The sequence below is a fragment of the Capra hircus genome, chromosome 2 (genome assembly GCF_001704415.2).
Source record: "Capra hircus breed San Clemente chromosome 2, ASM170441v1, whole genome shotgun sequence".
Taxonomy (NCBI): domain Eukaryota; kingdom Metazoa; phylum Chordata; class Mammalia; order Artiodactyla; family Bovidae; genus Capra; species Capra hircus.
In genome coordinates, this window is record NC_030809.1 from 100,652,814 (window position 1) to 100,660,693 (window position 7,880).

General features: G+C 42.2%; 1 pseudogene across 1 annotated transcript; it reads left to right on the top strand.

The window, feature by feature from the left end:
• LOC102168395 lies at positions 6,226–7,677 on the top strand (annotated as a pseudogene). The gene has a single exon (XR_001919613.1). The product of XR_001919613.1 is annotated as a dnaJ homolog subfamily A member 1 pseudogene (transcript).

Consider the following 7,880-nt stretch of genomic DNA (forward strand, 5'->3'; position numbering starts at 1 on the left):
GTTTGCGTCGTTTCTGATGACAGGTGGTTATGGTCAAGTCTCTTCACCGTTGTGCACACCTGTAATGCTCATATTCTGTCTCAGATAATTGGAGTAATTAGCAATTAATTTTTTTTGCCAATAGAGACTACTAAATAAACCTGAAAACCCATTAACAGCACCAATACTTTCTCTTGTGTATTCTGACCCATTAATTTGACTAAATCCACTGAACTAGTCCACTAATCTATTTAATCAAATCAAATCTCTTCAAATTGTCCCTCATCATCTTTATCAGAAAAGGAAGAATGGACTTAGTCATACATATTCTGGATAGAAGAAAACATTGAGAAGCAATGTTTACTTAAGTCCTGGCTTAGTAGGAGGTGGAAGAAAGAGTGGATCACGGAAGAGGTAGTAATAGGATATAGATGGTCCCCAACTTTCAATGGTTCCACTTACAGTTTTTCCAGTTTATGATGGTGGGAAGGTGATAAGCATTCAGTAGAAACAACACTTTGAATTGTGAATTTTGATCTTTTCCTGGGCTAGTGATATGTGGTATAATCTTCTCTTGTGATGTGAGGCAGCCACACTATCAAGAGAGTAAACAACCAACACACTTACAGGTACTCCGTTTTATACTTTCAGTGGTCAGTAAAGTCCATGAGATATTCAACTTTATTATAAAATAGGCTTTGTGTTGGAGGATTTTGCCAACCTGGGAGCTAAAAGATTGTTCTGAGTGCCTTTAAGGTAGGCTGGGCTCAGCTATGATGTTCAGTTTAGTTCAGTTAAGTTTAGGCACTCAGTCGTGTCTGACTCTTTGTGACCCCATGAATCACAGCACGCCAGGCCTCCCTGTCCATCACCAACTCCTGGAGTTTACCCAAACTCATGTCCATCGAGTCGGTGATGCCATCCAGCCATCTCATCATCCCCTTCTCCTCCTGCCCTCAATCCCTCCCAGCATCAGGGTCTTTTCCAATGAGTCAACTCTTTGTATGAGGTGGCCAAAGTACTGGAGTTTCAGCTTCAGCATCAATCCTTCCAATGAACACCCAGGACTGATCTCCTTTAGGATGGACTGGTTGGATCTCCTTGTAGTCCAAGCGACTCTCAAGAGTCTTCTCCAGCACCACAGTTCAAAAGCATCAATTCTTTAGTGCTCAGCTTTCTTTATAGTCTAACTCTCACATCCATACACGACCACTGGAAAAACCACAGCCTTGACTAGATGGACCTTTGTTGGCAAAGTAATGCCTCTGCTTTTGAATATGCTATCTAGGTTGGTCATAACTAGGTGTAGTAGATACATTTTTAATTATATTTTCAAGTTACAATGGTTTTATTGGGATGTAATCCTATCATAAGTTGAGGAAGATCTGTATGAGGGTTTTGGAGAAGACGAATGAGAGAGGCCAAGGGTTGAGAGGAAGATGAGAGGCACTGCTGGGTGATGCGAGACAGGGAAATCTGGGAATGTGACCTAATGTCACTGGGAAGGGTGTTGACACTGGTTAACACTGACGTTTTTTCCCAAATATTATAGAATGAGCTGTGACATCATTGTAAGATCAATGAGCTATAAGGTTACTTTGTAGCTGCTCAAGCAAACTTTCCTTCTAGGCTACTTCCATATGGATGCGAGACAGAACTCCATCTAAAGGAAAATAAATAAGCCCACTTCTCTGTTTTTCAAAGCAAGATGTCCCTTTTGCTGCCTGATATTGAAAATATATGCATCTAGCTTTAATATAAACTATATCTAAACTCTAAATATCTTTCAGAGAGCTTAACCTGGCCCATTGTGTGCAGTTTGATTGCATTTTACCTTGAATTCTCTTCAGGAGTAAGTAGGATATAAATTATAAATAAAACAAGCTTAAAAAATAAACCCTTCTGCTCCAGGGTTGATAACACTATTAGGTATCCCTGAATCAAAAAGAAAATATGCCTTGTATTTTCTTTGCTCTGTTTAACAAGCCAAGAACCTATTGTCTATTTTAGAAAGATTTTTATCCACAATCTTACCTTAAAATGTAAAGGTGTTGGCATAAGAAAGAGTTGGCTTCAGTTATCTGGAAAATGTGTTTATGTGGAACACTTCATTCCCCTGCAATGTCCACCAAACGATGTTTGTTACGAGAAGCATGGATGAATAACATCAAAGACAGTTGGACCCACCACATTTCATCACCCTTCTGCTAGCATTCCAGAAGACCTTCTCATTCTGCCTTCTTACTGTTGCTGCAAGAGTCAAGTGAAATATCCAGAGTTATCCCTGACAATTATATAAAGAATATTTTGATTTTTGAATCTCCATTAAACTCCGTGAGATAGTGAAGGAGCCTGTGCTTCAGTTCATGGGGTTGCAAAGAGTTGGACACAACTTAACGACTGAACATTAGAAAGTAATGCCTAGCTATGTGACAAGGGAAAAGGAAGCAATAATGTGAAAAGCTTAGGCACATCATAACTTTATCATTTTCTGCAGAGGTTCTTACATGTTAAAATAGAGAGCAATGAGTCATTAGAGGAAAGGTATTGCATCCTTGTGTTACCACGTTACTGAGTTTAATGCTGAATGTGTTTTCATCAGCCACAGAGAGGGAAGGAGAGGGTAGAGCTTCTCTTCACTGACCTTTCAGGCATTATTCAAGACCATGGCCACATCATGCAAATATTTAATCAGCTTCTGAAAATTGTCAGCAAGAGGTAGTTAGAGGCAGCATTCTTCATTTATTACTGGCATTGCTGTAACAGCACTTAAATACAGAGGAGCATGTAAATCCCCTGTCCTTTAGCTATACTACTGGGAATTCTCACTCCATCAGCAAAACGTGTCTGCCTAAAGGGAGATACAAAGTCCTGAAGACAATTTCATTTGAGAAAACATGGAAAAGTGTTAAATGATGAAAACAAAAATCTGGAAATTTTTGATTCTCATTGGCTTACAAAGGGCTTTCACTGCCCCTCAGATTGTAATATGCCCCCCTTTCTGGTGATAATATAACAAAGCTCCCTAAAACCATCTTCTTGATCATTTTTTCTAGACTGTCCAAGATACCTAATCCAGACCATCATGGAAATCACGAGGCTGCTCCAGATGGAGGCTCAGGCTCAAAAATCACAGGACTTCTCCTTCTCGGGTCCCTTTCTTAGTTTTGGGTTAGGGCTCTGGACAACCATGTCAGATGAGGACACAAGGGAAAGACAAGATTGTGTAAAACACAGAGTTTTGCAATCCAGAGATCCCTGTCGACCACAGATCCATAAATTTAGACAAGTCACTTAAGAATAAGGAGGGCGCACGAACTGGTTTGTCTACAATGGTGCCAGTTAATGGCTACTGCCCCAGAAAATTTGTAAATAGTGCCTCGTTACTCTTAAATATCCCAATTTCCATTCTGTGTTATCTGGGCGTACTATTAGAGACACCATTTACAAAAATGACCTCTGACTGAAAAATGTATACAAAAGATCATTTGTAAGTGGAAACACACTGTAGTTAGCTAAAATAGGTTCTGTTTACTAAAGAATCAGCTCTGGTAAATTGACAATAAAAAGTAGAATATTATAGAAATGTAAACCCTTTAGAATTGCTATCTTCATCTCTATGTTGGCAGCAGTGGTAGTAGTTGGGAGGTGTGTGTGTGCGTGTGTGTGAAATTATTTATTTAAACTGCCTCTTAAAAGGCTTTAGGAATCTCTAAGTAAAGATTTCATAGAAAGTAGCATTATTACAGGGCTTCCCAGGTGGTGCAAGTGGTAAAGAATCCACCCGCCAATGCAGGAGACCTGAGACATGGGTACAGACTTGTGATTGGTGATAAAGGTTTAAAAAGCATCTGAAAAGGCACAGAGGAAGGGCATGGTCGGGGAAATGGAGTGGCTACATTTCTGAATGACTGAAGACCCTATCTTCTGTCTCATGAAGAATATGTGGGATGCAACATACACACGTGCGCTCACTCACACACGTGTACACTCAGAATGAAACCAAAAGCCAACACATCTATCACCATGAGAAGCTCAAAGTCGCGTGCGTTTGTCGTTTACTTGAGGGCGTGGCAATAGGATTGCTGGGGCATTTTGTATCGGGAAATTGTGGCAAGAAAGAGAAACCCTGATAGTGTTTCATTCTTTCCAGAGAACTTTGCCCCTGAGAGTGGACTGAGCTAGTTGTCATCCAGCTCGCTGGGGAGTAAAGAATCACCTTTAGGGTCTGGAAGCAGAGCACAGATGTTGCTCCCAGAAGCAGGGTGGGGTTGTGGCGAGGCTTTGGCTATTTCAGAATCTTGCTCGGATCCCTTTAAGGTCACCTGGTCTTTCCGTCAATCACACCTAGATGGAAACCACTTCACAACACTCTTTCATTTCTGCCCTTTTTGTCTGTAGCTGTAAAGCGCATGAAAACCTTGTGAAGTATAACATAAGAGGGCCTGACATGATGGTGATTTTGTTCCTCTCCATTCAAGAGGCAGGAGTGAGTCCAGGTATGGGTACCAGGGGTCCAGGAGGTGGAGGCCCCATTTATTTCCTTGTAATGGCTCCAGCCGATGTTGCCTTGTATCCACTTAGGCCCACACGACAAGTTCACTCTGGAAATCTCTTCAGCTTGGCTGCGTGCAGATGTAATCGGACCTGCTCTGGGTAGCCTTAATTGCAAACACATTTCTCTCCCTCCGCAGCCACTCCTAAGCAGGCAGTGGTCAGAGCCTTGCCAGGGTTTTCTGGCATCTTTTTCCTGCTTTGTTTCCAAACCTGCATTTTTCTATGAGAAAAGATGTACGAGAGATTGTAAACAGGATAATTATATGGCAATATGATTTCCAACGCAGGCTTTCCTTGTGGATTATTTCGAATGTGTAGGGGTTTGTTTTGGTGTGTTTTTTTTTCCACTCTGCCTGTGAGTCAGGGAGATGAAATGTTATTTTGAAAGCACGAGTATATGGATCCACGAGAAACCTCCTACGACGTTCAGACATTTTATGAAAGATTATCGGGAGGAACCGCAAACAAAAGAGAAGCGACGGGAGGGGCGAGTACGTGCACAGACTCCGGCGTCTGGCTCACATCGCAGCGGACGTCGGGGCTGTGTCTTCTCCTTTCTAGAACAGCAGAGAGAAATAAGAAGACACACAACAGCTGTAAGTTCAAAGTGTTAGGGAGTTACAGAGTTATCCTGACTGAGATGACAGTGCTTTGGCTTGGGGTGGGGTGTTTAACAGGATGATCCTCTAAAAGGACACATCCTCCTGCCCCCGCTGTGCCTTCGCTAAACTTCGTGATGTTCAACAGTCCTGAATCTATAGATAGGATGGGGTAATGTCAACACATACTGAGCCTTCACGTTGCCTGTGTAGACACAGTGCGCTGGTTTCTGTGGGTATGTGGAATCCTATGACTTGTGACAGTTTGAGCAAGGAAGCACACCAGAGGGCTGTGGGGCATACTCCCAGGCTGCATTGGGCACGTGGTCAGTGGCGTGACTGGTGCCCTTGTGAGGAAAGGTTTCACAGAGCAAATGATCCGAGCAAAACATACTTTGCAGTCTGCCCTTCCGAATAGCACAGAAAATAAAGCCAGTGTGTGATCTCTACCAGTCCCTACATTTTCAAGAGGGCGGCAGTGATTGCAGATCTATTAGAAACTTTACTAACTTTGAATAATAGAAACTAACATAATTTTCCTGTATATCTCCCTCAAACAGAGCAACTTCTTTTTCTGAAAAGTTCTTCCATCATGTGTTGGGGAACAACCTAATGCTAAAGAGTCAAGCAATCCTAGGTGTACGTTTATTAGCTGAGTGGTCTTGAGAACATTACTTGTCATCTTTGGTGATACTTTTATCCTAAAATGATGTTCAGTTCAGTTGCTCAGTTGTGTCCAACTCTTTGCAACCCCATGAACTGCAGTATGCCTGGCCTCCCTGTCCATCAACAAATCTCAGAATTTACTCAAACTCATGTCCATTGAGTCGGTGATGCCATCCAACCATCTCATCCTCTGTTACCCCTTCACCTCCTGCCTTCAATCTTTCCCATCATCAGGGTCTTTAACAATGAGTCAGTTCTTCGCATCAGGTGGCCAAAGTATTGGAGTTTCAGCTTAAACATCAGTCCTTCCAATGTATATTGAGGACTGATTTCTTTTAGGATGGACTGGTTGGATCTCCTTGCAGTCCAAGGGACTCTCAAGAGTCTTCTCCAACACCACAGTTCGAAAGCATCAATTCGGGAACTTTCCAGAACGCTCGGTGAAAGGCGGAGGAGCGGCGGCTGCCGGAGCTGCGCACAGCAAGGCGCTCCTTCCCGCTCCCCCACACCAGCATCGGCCCACTCACCGGCTGTAGAAAATGGTGAAAGAAACCACTTACTATGATGTTTTGGGGGTCAAACCCAATGCCACCCAAGAAGAATTGAAAAAGGCTTACAGGAAACTGGCCTTGAAGTACCACCCTGATAAGAATCCAAATGAAGGCGAGAAGTTTAAACAGATTTCTCAAGCTTACGAAGTGCTCTCTGATGCAAAGAAAAGGGAATCAGATGACAAAGGAGGAGAACAGGCAATTAAAGAAGGTGGAGCAGGTGGTGGTTTTGGCTCCCCCATGGACATCTTTGATATGTTTTTTGGAGGAGGAGGCAGGATGCAGAGAGAGAGGAGAGGTAAAAACGTTGTGCATCAACTTACAGTAACCTTAGAAGATTTATATAATGGTGCAACAAGAAAACTAGCTCTGCAAAAGAATGTGATTTGTGACAAATGTGAAGGCCGAGGTGGTAAGAAAGGAGCAGTAGAATGCTGTCCCGATTGCCGAGGTACTGGAATGCAAATAAGAATTCATCAGATAGGACCTGGAATGGTTCAGCAAATTCAGTCTGTGTGCACGGAGTGCCAGGGCCATGGGGAGCGGATCAGTCCTAAAGATAGATGTAAAAGCTGCAACGGAAGGAAGATAGTTCGAGAAAAGAAAATTCTAGAAGTTCATATTGACAAAGGCATGAAAGATGGCCAGAAGATAACATTCCATGGTGAAGGAGACCAAGAACCAGGACTGGAGCCAGGAGATATTATCATTGTTTTAGATCAGAAGGACCATGCTGTTTTTACTCGGCAAGGAGAAGACCTTTTCATGTGTATGGACGTACAGCTGGTTGAGGCATTGTGTGGCTTCCAGAAGCCAATATCTACTCTTGACAACCGAACCATAGTCATCACTTCTCATCCAGGTCAGATTGTCAAGCATGGAGATATCAAGTGTGTGCTAAATGAAGGCATGCCAATTTACCGTAGGCCATATGAAAAGGGTCGCCTAATCATTGAATTTAAGGTAAACTTTCCTGAGAATGGCTTTCTCTCTCCTGATAAACTCTCTTTGCTGGAAAAACTTCTGCCTGAGAGGAAGGAAGTAGAAGAGACTGATGAAATGGACCAGGTAGAATTAGTGGACTTTAATCCAAATCAGGAAAGATGGCGCCATTACAATGGAGAAGCATATGAGGATGATGAACATCATCCTCGGGGTGGTGTTCAGTGTCAGACCTCTTAGTAGGGCCTGTGAATAACACTCACTGCTGGTGTTTTATTTGCAGTAGTGATTGAGTGAAGGACTATAATCATAATATGCTCACTACTTGCTTTTGTTTTAATATTCAACTATAGTAGTGTTTAAAAGTTAAATGAAGAATAAACTCGAATATAAAAGCTCAAAAAAAAAAAAAAAAAAAGGCATCAATTCTTGGGCACTCAGTTTTCTTTATAGTCTAACTCTCACATCCAAACCTGATCACTGGAAAAAACATAGGTTTAACTAGATAGACCTTTGTTGGCAAAGTAATGTCTCTGCTTTTTAATATGCTGTCTAGGTTGGTCATAATATTTCTTCCAAGGAGCAA